Source organism: Pteropus alecto, unplaced genomic scaffold, assembly GCF_000325575.1.
Source record: "Pteropus alecto unplaced genomic scaffold, ASM32557v1 scaffold87, whole genome shotgun sequence".
Classification (NCBI taxonomy): Eukaryota; Metazoa; Chordata; class Mammalia; order Chiroptera; family Pteropodidae; genus Pteropus; species Pteropus alecto.
In genome coordinates this window covers 6,700,953-6,718,437 of record NW_006443225.1, presented here as the reverse complement: position 1 = coordinate 6,718,437, position 17,485 = coordinate 6,700,953, and the positions used below count along the sequence as shown (strand labels likewise).

The following is a 17,485-nucleotide window of genomic DNA, read 5'->3' as shown; positions in this document are numbered from 1 at the left end:
TGAATAAACAAAACAGAAACAGACCCATAAATACAGAGAACAAACTGATGGTTGCTGGGGGGACTGGGAGGATAGGTAAAAAAAAAAAAAAAAAAGAGGGAGAGAGAGAAAAAAGAAAAAGATCAACTAAACCAAACCAAAGGAGAGATCTTCAGTTCCCCAAACTTTCCAAGCTTTTTGTTAACCAGGCTCTAGTGATTTGCATCAGCTCATCAGCATTTCTTTGGTACATCTGCTCAGGAGACTGTAGAGCAACCACACCCTTAGCAGAGTGAGTGACCTGGATACCACTCAGCACATCTGGCCCAGTAGACGCGAAATGATCAGCAGAGAAATCTCGAGCCCAGACATCGGGGAAAATCACACCGAAAGGCCAAGGAACCTCTAGAATTGTGCTTGACCTGAGCCGACACCTCAGCGGTGGCCAGAGATCTGTCCCTCTGAACACTCTAACGCCTGAAATTCTGAACCCCTTGTTGTTATGAGGTTATTGGGTAGTCACTGGAATTATCCCACTTCTAACGAACTCATCTGGTATGAATTTCGATGTCATATGTACAGTACTTTCATAAGAATTACCGAATGATTCAGCATTAATTAATCTATCTTTAAAGTGAAATGTTAACGATCAGTTCATATCACTTGGATCCTTAAGCCACTGGCAGAGTCTTTATTATAATTATTATTATTCATGAACCACATAAGGTATTTTCGAATATGTGCATTGTTTCTCCCAACATCCTCTTCGCCTATCTATACACCACTGCTGCCTTGCCAGATAGATTTGTCGAATCAATACCTCAGTGTCCTTATCTTGCAAGATGTCACCTTGTGTTTGCAGCTGTTAGCCCATCATTACAGGTAAAGATTTCTGAGCTGCTTCTGTAGCAATGAAATATTTTTACACCACATTCATCTCAAGGACCATCCAGATAGGAAAAACATCAGGATATTTTCTATTAAACCATGAACACATTCTCTTGATTGTGTAATACACCTTATCACAGAGTGGTCGATTCATCAATTAAAAAAAAAATCATACTTTTAAATGTAAACATTAGAATCAGAATGATATTTTTAAGTCATATGACTTCATATGAACATATTTAGTATATCACCTCAAATATCCCGATGAGGAGTGAAAAATGAAAAATGCAGATATTTTTCATATTCCAGACAGACACTGGATATTACAAATACACAGCCCATCAGTTCTCTGGGAGCAAGGAAGAACAGGGAGGGACAAAACATACCCATGCTAGAGAAAGGTATTTGGAAAAGAAACACAAAATGGTAAATCAAACAAAATGGTAAATCACTGTAGTGCTGACACTTCTTGAACTCGACCTTAAAGATCTCAACAGTAAAAGAGAGTTATTTTTCAACGGGTCAAACTATAAACTTAATTTATGTGGGGTCTTGAGATATAAACCCAAAGCGAAGGTGAGTACATACATAATTTTGAGTTAGACAACTCAATTTATTCATTTTGTTCATTCCACTCTAATTTTTGACATTTGATTAGTCCTCTCAGTATTTAATTCCCAAATCTCGAGAGCAAAGGCTTAATGTCTACCAAACTCTTTTTTATCCCATGGGTGTGTGTGCACGTGTGTGTGTGTGTGTGTGTGAGACAGCTTAACACAGGGTAGTGAACAGTTTATCATAAAGTACTAATGTGCATTCTCGTTGGCTTTGGGCAGAAAGACAGTGTGAGTCTCCTCGAGAGAGTGCTTGTGTTGCTCTTGGGCGTGACAGTATGACGTATACGATCTACCACGCTCATTTCCTTCATGCGTTGTTTGCCCAATCGGAACAGGCACGAGATGATGGTAATCTTATGAAAACTCAGCATGATTTGTTTATCACTGAAGGTTTATTTAACACTGTCACCATGACCTGTATCCATTAGTAACCTAAACAGATTCTCAAAGGAACACTAATAAAAGTACCTGATTTTTTTTAAATACTACTGAGCTTTAGTAAAAATCCTACGTAAAACGTGCTTCTTTGCTCTACTTCTCCAGGGCTTTCTCATCGCTTTTGAAATTCATTTTGAGTTTTTTCTACTTTTCCACATACACAAAAAAATATTGCAAGACTTCTTCAGTAAGCCAATGCAACATGGTGAGGTACACTAAAAAAATAAATAAATAGTAAGTAAATAAAAATAAATGCTCTACGACCTTTTTCGGTGAGATTGAAGTCTCAGAATTTGACTCAGTTTTGAAATGTTAGTTTGCTAATCACAGAAAGAAAAACCAAGTCCAGCTGAAAGTTGTAGCCGTTTCCTCGTATCTGCTAAACCAAACCCGACACACATACTGGAACAGCCGCTTTACTTACTGTGTCTCTAGATAGTGAATGAGCATGACCTCTGGGAAGTTACCACAAACACCGTACAGGATAAACCCAAAGCCGACGGCATCCAGAAAAGAATTCAGCATTCGACCAGGTGCTCCCTGGGAAAGCAGCTGCATGGATGAAAAGACGAATCAAGTGAGTCCTTAAAGAGCATCTCTGGATGAGGCCTCACCTTCCGCTGTGTGAGCAAAAAGCTCTCACCTGGGCCTTCCGCCTGACTGACATAGGCAGGGGCATCAGCCCTGGGGATTAAGTTTGCAGGTCCACAGAGCTTAACTCCGTTCAAAATCATGTGAAACATGGGCGAAAGAGACAGCTAAAGCACTATGTTTTTGGAGCGTTTAGTCTGTCAGCACAAAAGTGCTTTCTGTGTCCGGATATATGAAGCTAAATGAAAGACAGTCACATCTGTTATTAATCGTGGTCTGCATTCGGCAAGATGCTCCACAGACTTCAGTGCTACCTTATGGCTTACCCAGGATTCGGGGGTAGAGTCACGTGGGGCCAAGCTGAAGACCTCCGGGGGCTTCGTTTGGAACTGCATTGAGTGCCCACCCGAAAAAAGCTCACCAATTTTCCTGCCAGTGAAGACAAGCCTCAGGCTCTTCGAAGTAATGGAAGTCATTCTAGAATTCCACAACATGCAGATGGGCTGAATTAATTTCTCACCTTCTGTATGAGATTGCTAGGTTTGTTATAACAAAGCACCACAGACTGGGTGGCTTAAACCATAGAAATTGATTGTCTCACTGTTCTGGAGGCTGGAAGGCTGAGATCAGGGTGTCAGCAGAGTCAGTTCCCTCCAAGGACCTGCGAGAAGGACCTCTGTCCTTGGCGGGCGGATGGCTGTCTTCTCCCTGTGTCCTCATGCAGTCTTCTGTCTGTGCACATCTGAGTCCTAACTTCCTCTTCTCATAAGGACACCAGTCTTATTGAATCAGGGCCCACCCTGATGACCTCACTTAATTACTTCCGTCAAGACCCCATCTCCAAATGAGACCAAATTCTGGGGGACTGGGGTTAGGACTTCAGCACGTATATTTAGGGAGGAGGGCACACAATTCAGCCCATAACACCTTCCTATAGGAATTTTGGTGTTAGACAGCACAATCTTTTAGTCGCTTTGTTTCTGGTTTTCTCCATAAAAGAATAAGACAGATTAAGGATTGAGTTTGGGGAAACTACTTCATGCCTGTTTCTTTGCTGACACCTTTAAACTCAGCGGGGTGGGGGAATGACTGTATCAGACTGGAGCTAGAGAGCCAGAGAAGTAAGGGGGACAGAGCAGGACACGGGTGGGTAACTAGAGGACCTGACGCCTGGGTCAGCACGCTGGCTGGCCGGCGAAGCCTCGCTAAACAAGGGCAGAATGAGGAGCCTCACTAACGCACCTGCAGCGAAAGCGATCCTAATCCCAATAACGCTAGCGCAGGCGAAGCCTCGCTAAACAAGGGCAGAATGAGGAGCAGTGCCTCAGCAACGCACCTACCGCGAAGGCGATCCTAATCACAATAACGCTAGCGCGACATGGACCGCAAGCCCAGGGTAGGTAGAAGGCCTTGCCTTCGGCTAACACACGAAGGAAAGCGGATTCCGTCCTGATCGTTCACAGCCTGGCAAGAGCCTTCGGTTGTTCCTCACACGCCACTGAAGGGCGAGGAGGGTGGTCCTTTGGGAACTGGACTTTCTGCGTTAGATTTAGGCCCAGTAGCAAGACCGTCTAGCACCATTCGGTTTGCTTTTCTTGACCCAAATGAAGGCTATTACTTAGTTTTGACCCTTGCTTCGAAGATAAAATGGCCTTTAAAATCTCCAGAGATTTGTAACCTAACATGTGCCAGAGAACTATCAATTATGAGCTTTTGTTCCCAATCGGGCAATCTTTCCCTTACACCTTTTTCTGTACAAACATCTAAAGAAAATGCTTAGACAACAAGAGGGATGGTGCTGTAAGGGAGGAGGACCCGTTTCCTTTTAAGGAGGGGCAGGAGAGCTCCTTTTGAGGCTGAGAAAAGCACGTTAACCCTGAAGCCAGGGGCTCGGAGAAGTAAGCTGGATTTTGAAGAGATGGTCCTAGCATCTCATTTGAACTTATTAATAACAGAGTGGATTTACCGTCATCACCTTCCTGAGAAAGCACAGAGTAGACCACCCCAAACTCAGCAAAAAAGCCGAAAACATCATCTGCTGCTATGTCGAACCATTCGAGGGCCGGGGAGATGACCCACAAACTCGAAGGTACCCGTAGATACAGAATTATCCACTCTGAGCCCTCTGCTGGGGAGCCTAGAGGAGAAAAGGAACTTGGTGGATGCCTAGTTGGGACGCTTGAATTATAATATTCTTAAAAATGTGTGAAAGCATGTGCATGGCACATTTATACAGCTTCACTGAAGCAAAATAGATTAAACAAAGATGTCAGAGAAGTTTGGAATAAGGAATATTTTAACGCTACTTGGAAGGGATTTCCCTCCTAAAACTCACACAGCCATCATGTGATGGTTGTTTATTTGCTAAACTATCATTAAATCTTGTAAATTTAAACCAGCCCCTAAAACAAAAGATGGCTGGCAGTCACCCCTACCACTCTAAACTTCAACTCCCTTTCAGAAGTGTTAAAGGAAGAAGATTTCCCTAATACTTTTAAAACATAACCCATGGCAAAATTCAGCACTGTCGATATCTGCGGGACATTTTGGCAGCAAAAGTTTATTATCTCTGTCCTCTTCAAACATGTCAGAGCAGAGAAAGGCCTTCAGTGATAAAGAAATGGCTTCCCAGATATGTCCGGTGAACAGCAGTTTGATCAGATTACCTGGGCTTTAATTAATTATAAGAAAAGTAAAATCAACCAAGGGTTTGTGAAAATTAAAAAGAAAAGAAAAGAAAGAAAAAAAGAAGAACGGGAGCAGAGACCAGACCAAAACGTGTTCGCTTTGCAGCTGAAACAGAAAACACTCCTCCAGCCTCAGCAGCAAATCTTTCTGGGTCCTCCCTGCAACTTCAAGTTGTCCCGCGACGACAAAGCCCAAGGGAGCAGTTAGCACACTAGCTGAGAGCACCGTCCTGTCGATGATTTTTACGGAGACGTGGGATGTGGCCACACTGGCTTTCAACGCCGTTCCCCGGACTCCGGGGCGGGCGGCCGCGAGGTCTCTCGGCGGCTGTGCCCGAATCAGCCGGTAGATGGCGCAGCAAGCCGCCCACTCAGCCTAGCGAGCCCGAGCTCCTTCCTCCAGCGAGGCAGGCAAGGACTTTGATTCATAAAAAACATAAATTCTGCTTGATGAACAACAATAATAAAGGAAATTGACTACTGGGCACCATAGAGATGAATTTTTAAAGCCCCGAAATCAAGTTATTTGAGATTATTTAATTTAATTTACTAAATTTGAATAACTGTGAGATGTAATGATGCATGGCAGGGCATTTAGGTTTTATAGCCTCTAAATGCTTCTCTTTAGGGTGATTGCACGCAGTTGCACGGTCGCCAGAGAACTCTGTCCCCATCTCCAAGCTGTGTAAACAAATTGAGGAGAGAATAATTACACATTGGGAGAAAGGGAAGGAGAATCTATTAAGTGTAGAGAGAGCCTCAGCTACAAAATTTCCGCCTTTTACAGGTGATAAACTACCTCAAAAGTACTCAAAGACCAATGTTAATTAATATAAGCACAGCAGCGAAGCCTAAGCTAAGCGCTTTCCAGGTGCTTCTTGAAGTAGAATCCTCATCTCTTAGTAAAACAAATAAGATCTAGAACAAAATTCATATTCGCATCTGAATTCTTTACGTTCATGAATATGCATTTCTAATGGCCTCCGAACTGACAAATTAGCGCATTGCAACATCTAGAAATCCTCTTCATCCTTTGATCAATGAAAATTTTCTGCAAGCAGATGTGAAAAGACTTCTTATGAGAGTTCAGCCCCCGCATCCTCCTGTGGGGCGTCGCTCCAGGGCACACGTTCTGTGTTCGCACTGACATAGTGAGTGGCGCACACGTGTATTGAGTCCAATGTCTGCGTGTGCGCATACGTGGGTATACGCGCGCTCTGTGTGCGCATACGTGGGTATACGCGCGCTCTGTGTGCACCGCCCTGCTCCGTTGCTTTCCGCAGAAGTGAATTTGGCACCAGCTCTTTAGCATTCTGGAAGGGCCTTCATTAGCGCTGGGATGGTATCCAAAAAGAATCCAGAAAAATCAACACATGGCTGCTCTTGTTCTCACGATAAATGACAGCTTTGGTGGAAAACAACAACAGTCAAGCAGCAAAACAAAAACCAACACGCAACAAGAGTAGCAATAACATGAATAGGGGGAGTCAGACATCGCTAATTCAAAAATTTTTTTAAATTTTAATTTATTTATTTATTCCATTTTTACAACTCTCTTCCTTTCTCATTAAGCCTCCGGGTACTTTTGCACGATGAAAAATATAAAAAGTGAAAGTATATTAAGAACATCGGGGGAAAAACACGATAATCGTGCGGGCTCATGTCTCTTTATAGCCACAAATATGCTTATTATAGTCTTTAAAATGTGCACAACAGTATATGTGGCACATTTATGTAACTTTACTGTTATGTGATGGCATAAGCTGCCCATTAAACTACACCAGTCCCCAAACTGAAGGCTAGCCATCGAAACTGCCACGCCAATAATCCACAATTCTCTGGAACCAGAGTTCTGAAGAGATGAGCCTTTCTTGAAAAACAGTTTAGCTACCTGAAAATCTTGTCTCAAAACCATTACTAGTAGATGCCGTGGGAATGTATAGAAAAAGCAGTAATTTCTAGACTAGTCAAAACCCAATAGTATCCAATGGGTGTGTATGGGAATATACCCTCATACCATGTCTTCTAATAGATAATAAATATCTAATAGGTAGATAATAAATCACACTCTGAAATCACAGCTGTCAAAGCAACAGCGGAAAATTGAATTGTGCATGGCCCTTTAAGGCCAGTGGTTCTTCCCAGGAGACCAGCCATCAAGGGAGAAAACCCCATCGGGTCTCAAGAAAAGAGAAGATATTGTGCTATTCGCTTCTCTGTTAGCCCTTTGCCTTCTGTTTCCTCAGTTTCTCAGTTAGATTTTGTGAGTTGTTGGAGGGTCTTGAAATTTTTCAAAGAAAAGGGGGAAAAGAACGGGAAAGCAGTGAAATAGTAATTAAAAAAAAAAGAAAGAAAAGAACAAATGTATGGGAATCAGAACAGGAAAATAGAGAGTGTAGCATGAGCCAGAAGTGCCTTCATAAGGAGCCCTGTGTGATGCTTGTGGCGGGGTTCCTAAGAAGAAAACGGGCCAGGAGTCGGTGGCAAAAGGGGCATCTGAAAGAGCCAAATCTTAAACTTAAGACATTCTGGAAGTGTAGCTCTGGAGTAATTCAGAATACAAGAACAGCCTGAGAGTGTAGATCACAGCAGAGAGGAAGCAAAGCATCTCCAAAGTCTCCAAATTAATTTGTTCATTCCACAAATATTTATTAAGTGCCCCTGATGTGACAGGCACCGTGGTAAGCTCTAGGCACGCAAAAGCCAAACGGTATTTTTTCTCAACGCCTTTCTTACTTAGGAAACGACCGCCATTTTGCCTGACTTCAAACTCAGTGCACAGAATCCTCTAACTCAGGAGGTGGAGGTTAAAAACCTTGTGAGTCTGTGGACCCTGAAATTGAACCCAGAGCTGAGTATTCTTAGGGTGGTGCATGCCTGGCAGCACCTTACACTGCCTTGCCATCTCCCCTGATCACTGCACGTCCAACATGCAGCCTCTCACGGGCTCAGCAGTTATTCCAAACTGTAGCCTAAGTGTGTGTTGACAACGGTTCCTCCTTAGAAACAGCTCCATTTCACTCTATTGCTGATAGTTATTATGAATAAGCTAACACAATCTCACATTTGACAGAACAGTCTCACTCTCCGAGAAGGGCCAGAAAGACGATTGAAAGCTTTCCAAAAAGAGGAGAGATTCCAAGAAGAACTGAGGCTACCTCTCAACAGCCCGTTCAATAACCCTTCTCTCTTTCATCTCCCCCGAAGATGAGGATAGAAGCAGCCTGGAGTTTGGCAGGGAGAGCAGTGTCAACGCTCTCTATATTTACTTATTTATTGGCAGTTTGGAAGGCAGCCACCATTTATGGTCCTTCATTCCCAAATCGAGGCAGCCGTGATTCCTGCCAACAACACCTCCAAGCCACCTGACTGGCCTCTCTCTGCATAAGCCAGGAGGGAAATGCGTCCAGGACATTCATTGTTGGCCGCCATGTTTATAACACATGTGACACTGCCTATACCCTCAAAGACCCCGACCGGAGGAGAGAGTGGCTGCGAGCTCTCAGACATGGTTTAGCTCTCACAGAAGCAAGGTTTGGAATGGCAGAAACAGCTGTATCCATACCCAGCCACACAACTCCAGTGCGATCAAGCCCATATTGGCGTTCCATCTGAATGGTGCCACCGGAGAGGGCCCCACAATGTTTCATGCCCACGTGGATGATAACATGGTCAGGAAAACTGGCCTTCTGAGATAAGGCCAAATAAATTGGGATCTGTTTTAATGGAGCAAAATGAGAAAACTAGGATGAAAACGTCTTTAGACTAATCCTAAGAGAGTGAGATTGTCTTTGAATGGAAGTAAACAGCGGTTCTCAACTTCCAGGACATCTAGAACGAGAGAAATTGGAAAATTTTAGAGCCGGATAAATCTTAAGGGACTATCTAGTCTGACCTCTTCGCTTAACAGATGGTGAAGTTTTATGTTTGTTTGTTTTTTGTGTTTTGAAAGATTCTGGACTAGAAGTAGGATCCCTAAGTCTAAATGGAGTGCTAGATTCTCACAACTGGCTGACACCAGCCCCACCCAGAAGGATTCGTTTAAACATTATTAGAAGCAGGGACATGTCACCAAAGGCACTCAAGCCACAGGTCAAATTCTAGACCAAGATAAGCAAGTCTGTTCAGTCAGGAGCATAGCATACCCCTTGCCAGGAGCCAAGAGACCTGAAATCCTTATGATAAGATAAAACAACTCTTAGCCAACTGCCTATTGTACTGCTTCGGAAAGCAAACTGACTGTGGGAGCAGGGTACAGGCAAGTTTGACCCGTCCAAGGCATAGGAGAATATAATTCTATTAAGTGCTGGAGTGAGCCCAGTTATGAAAACCAGAGAGCCTTCTAGACAAGAAGTTCAGCTGTGGTTCCCCAGGTTGTCCACACTTATTGGCAATTTCATGGGAAGCTGGTCGTGGACATGCCACATAAGTCACTGAAGCTCAGTTGGCCTCCACCACGGCTGCAGCATGAAATTTCCCGTTTGCTCCACGACCTCCAAAGTCAGAGCAAAACTGCCACCAGCTGTGCTTTCAACATCCTCTCTCCATTGCAAGTGAAGAGCAAAACATCTTTGATATTAACGTGGGGGGGGGCGGGGGAGGGGATTAGGGAATCCCTCCTACACCGAGGGCTCACCAAAGTCCAAGACAACCTCACCGCCCGAGTTTACATCTGCTCCCAAAGTCGATGTCCTTGTGCTGTCCAATAGATGGAATAATGAGACTGGGCTGAAGGTCAAAAAAAAAAAAAAAACTGGATGTTTTATCTTTCTGATAAGAAAATGTACAATCAGGATAAAAATGTGTCCACACGGAAAATGTGGCCTGAGCATTTTCAGCAGTTTAAACATTCATCAGTGTGGCAGAAATGAGGTAAGTGAGATATTTTCAGTTCCTGAAGCACCTTGCTCTCCATTTCGGCCTGTGTCTTTGCACACACCCTTCTCTCTGCTGTTCCCCGATCCGTCTTCCATTTCTGCTTGGTCAACTCCTGTTCATCCTTCAAAACCCCAATGCAAATATCATCTTCCCAGTGAAATCTCCCCGTGTCCCCAAAACAGAACTAGACACTTCCTCCTCTGCGATTCTAGATATAAAATATTATATATTATACATATTTATTTAACACTGAGCACATTGAACTGTGAAAAACAGTAAGGAGGAGGGAAAATAACATGAGTTTTGGGGTCAGACATAAGAGACTCTATATCCCATCTCCTCCATTTACGAGCTTTGCGTCCTTGAGCAAATTACTCCATCTGCCTGATCCCTAATGCAATTCCATCTATCAAATGGGGGCGATAATGCCTACTTTAGAATATTCCCGTGAAGATGACATGAGATTGGCAAATGAAACTCCTAGCACTGGGCCTGACTCGTAGTCGGTACTCTATAAATTAGTCCCCTCGCCTTTCTCCTTCCTCCAAAGGCAGAAACGTGCTTTTCATCACTCTGTCCTCAATACTGAGCACAAAACCTTGAACACACTAAGGATGTAATATATACAATCATGCAGTGAATGTGTAACTAGGGACAGATAGAAGCCGGTTCTTAATCCTAGCGTGTCAGGCCTAGAAAGAGCCCTAACCAGGAAGGCCTTTGACCCAGTGGTCATTACGGAGAAGGTTCAGAGGCAGAGAGTAGTAGCCTGCGTGAGCCCCCTATTCTCCTGTTCCCAGACCACACTCCCTGCCAGCACAGGCTCGCCTGCTTCTAAGCACTGCAGACCTTTCCCGAGCGTGGCCCCTATGCCGCCAGACCCGGTGACCAGTACCAGCCTTGGTGGCTGCTTTAGTCTGAATCCCATCCAGCTCTTAGTGGTGAAGGGCCGACTCTCATCATCCCCGCTAATACGGCTTTATTCGAATGGGAAACGATGGACGATTAACAGGCTTGAGAAAACGTGTTGCGCTACATCGGAAAGGATGCGAGCGACAAAAACGGGCTGCTCTCGGGATAGGCCCGGGAATGGCAGATCCAGGACGCGCCGGCTTCTCGCAGCTCCGTGTCTGGCTGGGCGGTTTGATGGCGTTTAGCAGCCCTGCGCGAAGGTGCCCACGGCATACCGTAACTCTCACAAAACAGCGTTTTCATGTGCTAATGGCAACTGAATCAGAAACACATGGATTTAATTTCCTTCAAAATACCCACGGGTATAAAAATCAATGCAGGAAAGCCATTTGGCTAACTCTATTTGGGGCTTTTCTGAGCCCAAAAATTGTGTGAGAAAGGGTTGGGGATGGCTGCCGAGCCCCAAACCCCAGCAGGTTCAGCGCCCCCTCCCCCTCCCCCAGCACGGTCCTGGCGTAATGCGATGTGAAACCCCGGCTGTCTTTTTGGAGAGAGGCAGGTGCTTGCTGTGTGGCACCTTCACGGCTGCCATCTCCACAGATTTCCTGCTTTCTGCTATTAGTTCATTTGCTCAGCCTCTCCCACCACAGAGCCGTCAGGGAGATCTCATCTTGGCAGCGGATCGGGATCCCTGCCTGAGAGTTGATAGAGGTTGAGCTATTTGCAGAAATAATGCTTTCCAGACGTACTAAACAGTCCCCCTCTTTCCAGATGGAGCGGCATTAGCGTTGCTTCCAGCCATTCCCTCACCTTCTGCTCCACTTGTCAGTTCTCCCATATGCACCGCAAGCCTTCCGTATTCTGGGGAATCTCAGAAAACTGCTCAGACCCTCAGCGCCTCGCCACTTGCATGCACAATCGTGTGCACGCACTCCCGCGCGCACGCACACACATTTATACGGCCTCCACTCACGTATGCTCATACAGCTTTCTTCCCCCGCCTCCTGGGAGTCAACTTAGATTTTCCGAGAGAGCTAATCACTAAATGTGATAGTTTAGCAGCTCAGGGAATTAGACAGGCATGAATACAGGGGACATCAAAGAAGTCCCCTGGCTGTCTGCGGTGCATGTCTCCACCATCGGCAGTCATCGCCAGCAATGTTATTCATGTTGTAATTTACATCGCCTTTCGGTGGCCTCTAGTTTTCAGTGTCAGAGGGACATTAGTGAAGAGGTTACTCCCCGGCTGAAATAAACATCCTAAGAGGTGGATTACGCCTCTTTGCGTTATGGCCCGCATACGAGACACTTAGGATTGCGGGACCGCGTAATACCCCCTCCACGAGCTATTTCCTTACTGAGAAACGGTGCGGCTTGCTGTATCGTAGTAACTCTGGATGGTTTCGTGTGCCCAGGCCGGAAATCAGGCCCTTCGCCCAGATCATGCGCTGAGGTCCTCCCAGTTCCCTGCTCCGCTGCTCCCAGGGGTCCCGTTGTTCCTTCTGCCACTCGAGTCTTCCGCACAGCGGTGGGACAGAGCCCTGGGCCGCGCGGGTGGAAGTCCAGCATGGAAGCCATCCTCGCTTCTCCACGGACAAGGTCTCCCTTGTTTGCCATCCTGCTCCTTTTCTAATTCCTTCCTGAAGCCGAGCTCTCCTCCCGGGGAGAGGGGTTCGGGAAGGGGGGGTGTTGTACATGCATGCGGAGCCCCCCTCTCCATTGCTCTCATCTCTCAATTCCGCTGACTTTCGTCCCTGTGTTCAGGATGGACATGCTCTCCCAAAAATGCTGTTTCTGCGTTCCCAGAGAAGCTGCGGTTAGCGTCTCAGAAGAGCCTGACACAATAAAAACAAGATAAAACAGAAAACCCATTTTAAAAATACAAACCATTGGCTATAACCGATACCTTCTTCTTCGACTCGACTCTTCAATCGTTACTCAGAATCAGTATATCCTGTGTGACCTTGGGCAAGTTACTTAACCTCTCTGTGCCTCAGATGCCTCACCCTGAGGTGGGTGGGGCTGACACCGGTAAATATCTCATAGGTCTGTGATGCAGATTAAATAAGATAAGGCATGCAAAGTGCAGAGAACAAGCGTGGAGTGTAGTAAGTGGTCTCTAAGTAGAGGCTCATAAACAAACGCTGAATTTTCTTTCTACTTCCAGGTAACCCTTACTTCCTACTCGCTCCCAGGCCTCTGGGGACTGAAGAGACCTTGGCACTCAGCCCAGCAATTGCCACTGGTAGATTTGATCATTGCAACACTTCTGGGTCACCGTGTTCATCGATGTTCTGTCCTTGCTGTGTGTTGAGTCACTCGTGGTCGGGCTTGCCCCACGGCCCTCACTGGGGAGCTCCCTTTTCTTCCAGAAAGGCACACCTGCTCCTCTCAGGGAAGAGCTCCCTCCCTCTAGCCTACTTTCTGGATCCCTAAGTCTCTTGATCCTGCTAGAACGACAGCGATAAGATCATTTTGCAATGGTCCTACCTGACTGTGCTATGTCCTTCTAATCAGGAAAAAGAGGAGCTTAGCAATCAAATATTTGCTTCATTTGATCAGGTTTGTATCTCCTACTCAAAGCGTGGCAGATTCGCCACATTTCTTAAAATCTCCAAACTTTTTTCTGATTCAAAACACATAAAAGCAATAACAATTACGGCCATTTTTTTTTTAACATTTCGAAACACATTTTACTGCTTGATTGATGTGTCTGTACAGTTTAAAGTACAAATCAACTGTGCCATATTCATTTTCTTGAGGTCCACATTCTTGAATTCTGGAAGTCCCAGAGAGCAAAGCAGACCCTCCCTAATTCTTTCTGCTGCTGCTGTTGATAAAAGGAAATAAAATGTTATTAGTCACCACCCATCAACTCAGGCTTCTGATTACGTCGTGAGACTTGCTCATTAAAGCAGGTACGGGGTGCCGAGCAGAAAGGACGGGTTCCCATTGAGCCCGTGATGGGAGTAACAGGTTGATCAGTATGACACACCAGCTCCGCGAGGGGAATACCTCAAACAATTCCATCAACACTGATTTACTTTAACCAGGTGATATTTTAATGAGCCAACCCCAGTGCTCCCTGGATGACATGCCTTCTCAAACTAAGAGAGCACACCACCTTTAAAAGGGACAAAAAAAAAAAATCACTAAAAAAGCCAGATTTGACACTTGCAGATGAGTCTAATTCCCTTTGTCCTGTGGACATGCACTGTGTTGGGAGAGCTCCAAGTGCATCGAGCTGATTTTTGCTGTCATCAGGACTGACCCTCGCTCCCCCAGGAGGCCCGCGGCCTGTCTGCTACAATGACAGGGAAAGGAGCCAAGCTTCAACTTGGGGTCCTCAGATGTGTAGCACAACAGGCTACAACCGGCCCTGACGAGGGCAGCTGGATCACATGAATTTTTAAAGTAAAACAACTGATTTGGGGGGGTTGGGAGGAGATGGGTCTTACTTTTTCCCCCTGCAAAATCCCCATGGAAGAAATGCACGGACCCAGCATGTTGATTTTGGCATCGGCACACACAGTCCCTCTGTTCGAAGATGAGCTGACACGTGCAGATTTGCAGATCAGCCATTTCAAAAGGTTAATTAAATATTACCATTGTTTTCTAAGCTATTAATGTATGTTCTTTTATTTTGTCATGTGAACGGCTTCTCTCTACTCAAAAATCAGGGTTTCGATTAGCTTGCCAATCCCTTCCCCTTTTTAAAACCTGGAAAGAGAATGACCAAGGGGCAGAGAGAAAGATTGAGAGAGAGAGAGAGAGAGAGAGAGAGAGATTCCCAGGCCAGAGGCAAAATGCTTTGGAGCTGGAGAGAGACTGTGGCTGACACTGTCTGAAGTGGAGCCCCACAAACACATTCTCAGCTGCAGCTGGGGATGAGAATCATGTCATTCAAAGAAGGTTCTAGAAAGGGGTCTGGAAGGAACCCCTGCTCTTTCCATCTTTATTGATTTGCTGACACAGCTGACCTCAGGAAAGTTTCAAGCCTCGGCCTTCGGTCATTCTTGGGGAGGGGTCAGCCCGTGGGTCGGCCAAATGGCCAGTGAGGACTGAGGCAGAACCACATCCCGCTTTGCAATGTCTGTCTGTCCCCTGCCACCTCCAAATGGCACAGCTTTCTTCCCGCCTGGCGTGACCTGAGGTTGGCAGGACAAGGCCCTCAGTGCAAATGAGAGAGGGATTCCAAGATGGACGACAAGGGATAATAAGACAGAGGTCAGGGAGAGGACAAGGTTCCTCTCTGGCAGGAAGTGCCACCCTCTGTGACTGCAGTTTACAAGAATCCTGAGCCACGATGAGCACAGCGGTCTGCAGGAAATCTCTCCAGACAACCCATCTTGCCCAGCAAGCAGGACATGTTTTGTTTGCAAAGTAATAATGCCTCCCTGGATGTGGGGAGGAGGCAGCTAACCTTCAGCGTAATGAATGAAAACAAGGGAGCAGAAGGAAGACAGGTGATGATGGAGTGCCATGGGCAGGGTCGGGGCTGGCACAGATGGGAAGGGGAAGGGGGAGGGCCGGACCGAGTCTGGTCAAGGATAAAGTTGGAAGAGTATTTTTCATGCAGTCCTGTGCAAGTCACCTACCCCAAGTGTCTGCCCGCCCCGCCCACATACAGGCCCAGCGGTGTGACGGTGGATTCGCAGAGGCTGCACCATAGTACAATATGGTGCTTATAGGTGCAGCTCTCGGCTGAGTTTCCTTAATGTTTCTGGGTTTCTAATGTTACCATTTTTAAATGAAAATGCACAGACAAATCGCTATACTTTGGGGTTGTTAAAATGATTTTTAAATTTTTTAACGGTGCCCCGCATGTAGTAAGTGCTCTTGAAATGGGAGGAAGTTGTGGGGGAATCGGGTCAGCATGAGCAAGCGGAGGGGGAGGGGGAGTGTGTGAGGGTGGGAGCCCGGATGCCCTTCTGGAGCCCTCTGTGAGCAAGGTCGTCAGGGGTCTCTGGTCTAGCTTCCCCGGATGAGTTCGTTCTGATCTCCTGCGGTTCTGACACAATCTCGGTCCGATGCATGTGCTCCAATCCTCTCTCCCCTCGCGGGCGGGGTTGCCCCGCACACGGGTACCGCACCCAGAGTTGAGCCCTGCATGCGTGTGGGGGTCGGTGGTGATCCCTCAGGCAGGATGGAAGGCGCCCAAGGTAAATGCGTGTTTGTGCAGGTAGAAGCTGTGAAGCAGACAGGACAGGCACACGTGTCCCCAGCGAGCACGTCCCCAGCTGAGGTGCGGCCTCCAGAGGAAAGAGCTGGGTCTCCTGTAAGACCAGCGTCCCACAGACAGGTGTGGAAGGGACAACGATGTAACAGATACGGGGACCTGTTGGTTCCACCCAGGTACGCACTGGCACCCAGCGTGTGCCAGACCTTTAATGAAATGTCGGGATGCATTGGAGAAGTCCTCAACCAGGCCTTGCCCCCAGTGGAGCTTGTATCACGAGGGACCAGAGTCCGAAAGAGTTAACAGTGACAGCAGATCACGGAGCACTGTGCTGGGGAGTCCTGGGTACGATCAGGTGGTCAGGGTCACGAGAGTGAGCTGCAGGGAGCCCATTCCAGGCAGAGGAAAAGCTAGGCTAAGTCAGGCAGGTATGGTGGACACCCATAGGATTGTCCCCTCGGCACGGTAACCACCCCACCCCCACCCCCGGCAAGTGGGCAGCAGTAAGGCGGTGATTGAGTCCACTGGCCACAGGTGAGGGTGAACGGAACCCCAACTTCCTGTCAAACTTGGCAAATAAAAAATACAAGGTGTCCAGTTAAATTTGAATTTCACTACGGCCATGCTACTCTGAACAAACCGGATCCCGTCTGACCTCGGAAACTAAGCAGGGTGGGGCCTGGTTAGTACTTGGATGGGAGACCACCTAGGAAGACCAGGTGCTGTAGGCGTAAAAAGTGAAAAAATAAGGGATTGTAAACTGAAAGGTCCTTGCAATCTGTGAGGTCAACCAAGGGTTGCCTTGCCTAAAAAATGAAAAATAAATAAATAAAATTTGAATTTCAGATGACTGATTAATTTTTAATATAAGTATATCTCATGCAAATTTGGGGAGCTACTTATAACTAAAAATCACTTGCTTCACTGAAATTCTAACTGATCTGGACACCTCGTGTTTTATCTGACGACTCTACTCCTGACCCAAACTGGGCTGTCAGGAGAGTCCTTTCTGCAGGATGGAATTAAAAGAGAACCGAGTCTGCCTCTCTCCAGGGGCCGAAGGTGTGAGATGGTTTCTGCCACATGAAGAAGGCCAACCTCCCAAAGGAGAAGCAGACTTCTCGGAAGTCATCGAGAAGCAGAGACATGGAGCAAGAGTGCTGATGGCACCTGAGGCCACGGTCAAGTCTCTTCCCTGCCCCTCCTACAGCGCGGTTATTCTGCTGCTTGCGGATCCCTACTCCCTGCCCACCTCCGCCCTAGCCCCCAGCTCCTGTAGGCAGGGGTGAGAGCAGAGTCCTTTTAATGCATCAGCT

At 46.5% G+C, this 17,485-nt stretch overlaps 1 pseudogene; it reads left to right on the top strand.

Moving 5' to 3' along the window:
* Positions 1-16,781: 16,781 nt before the first annotated feature.
* LOC112472763 lies at positions 16,782-16,900 on the top strand (annotated as a pseudogene).
* The last annotated feature ends 585 nt before the right edge of the window (positions 16,901-17,485 follow it).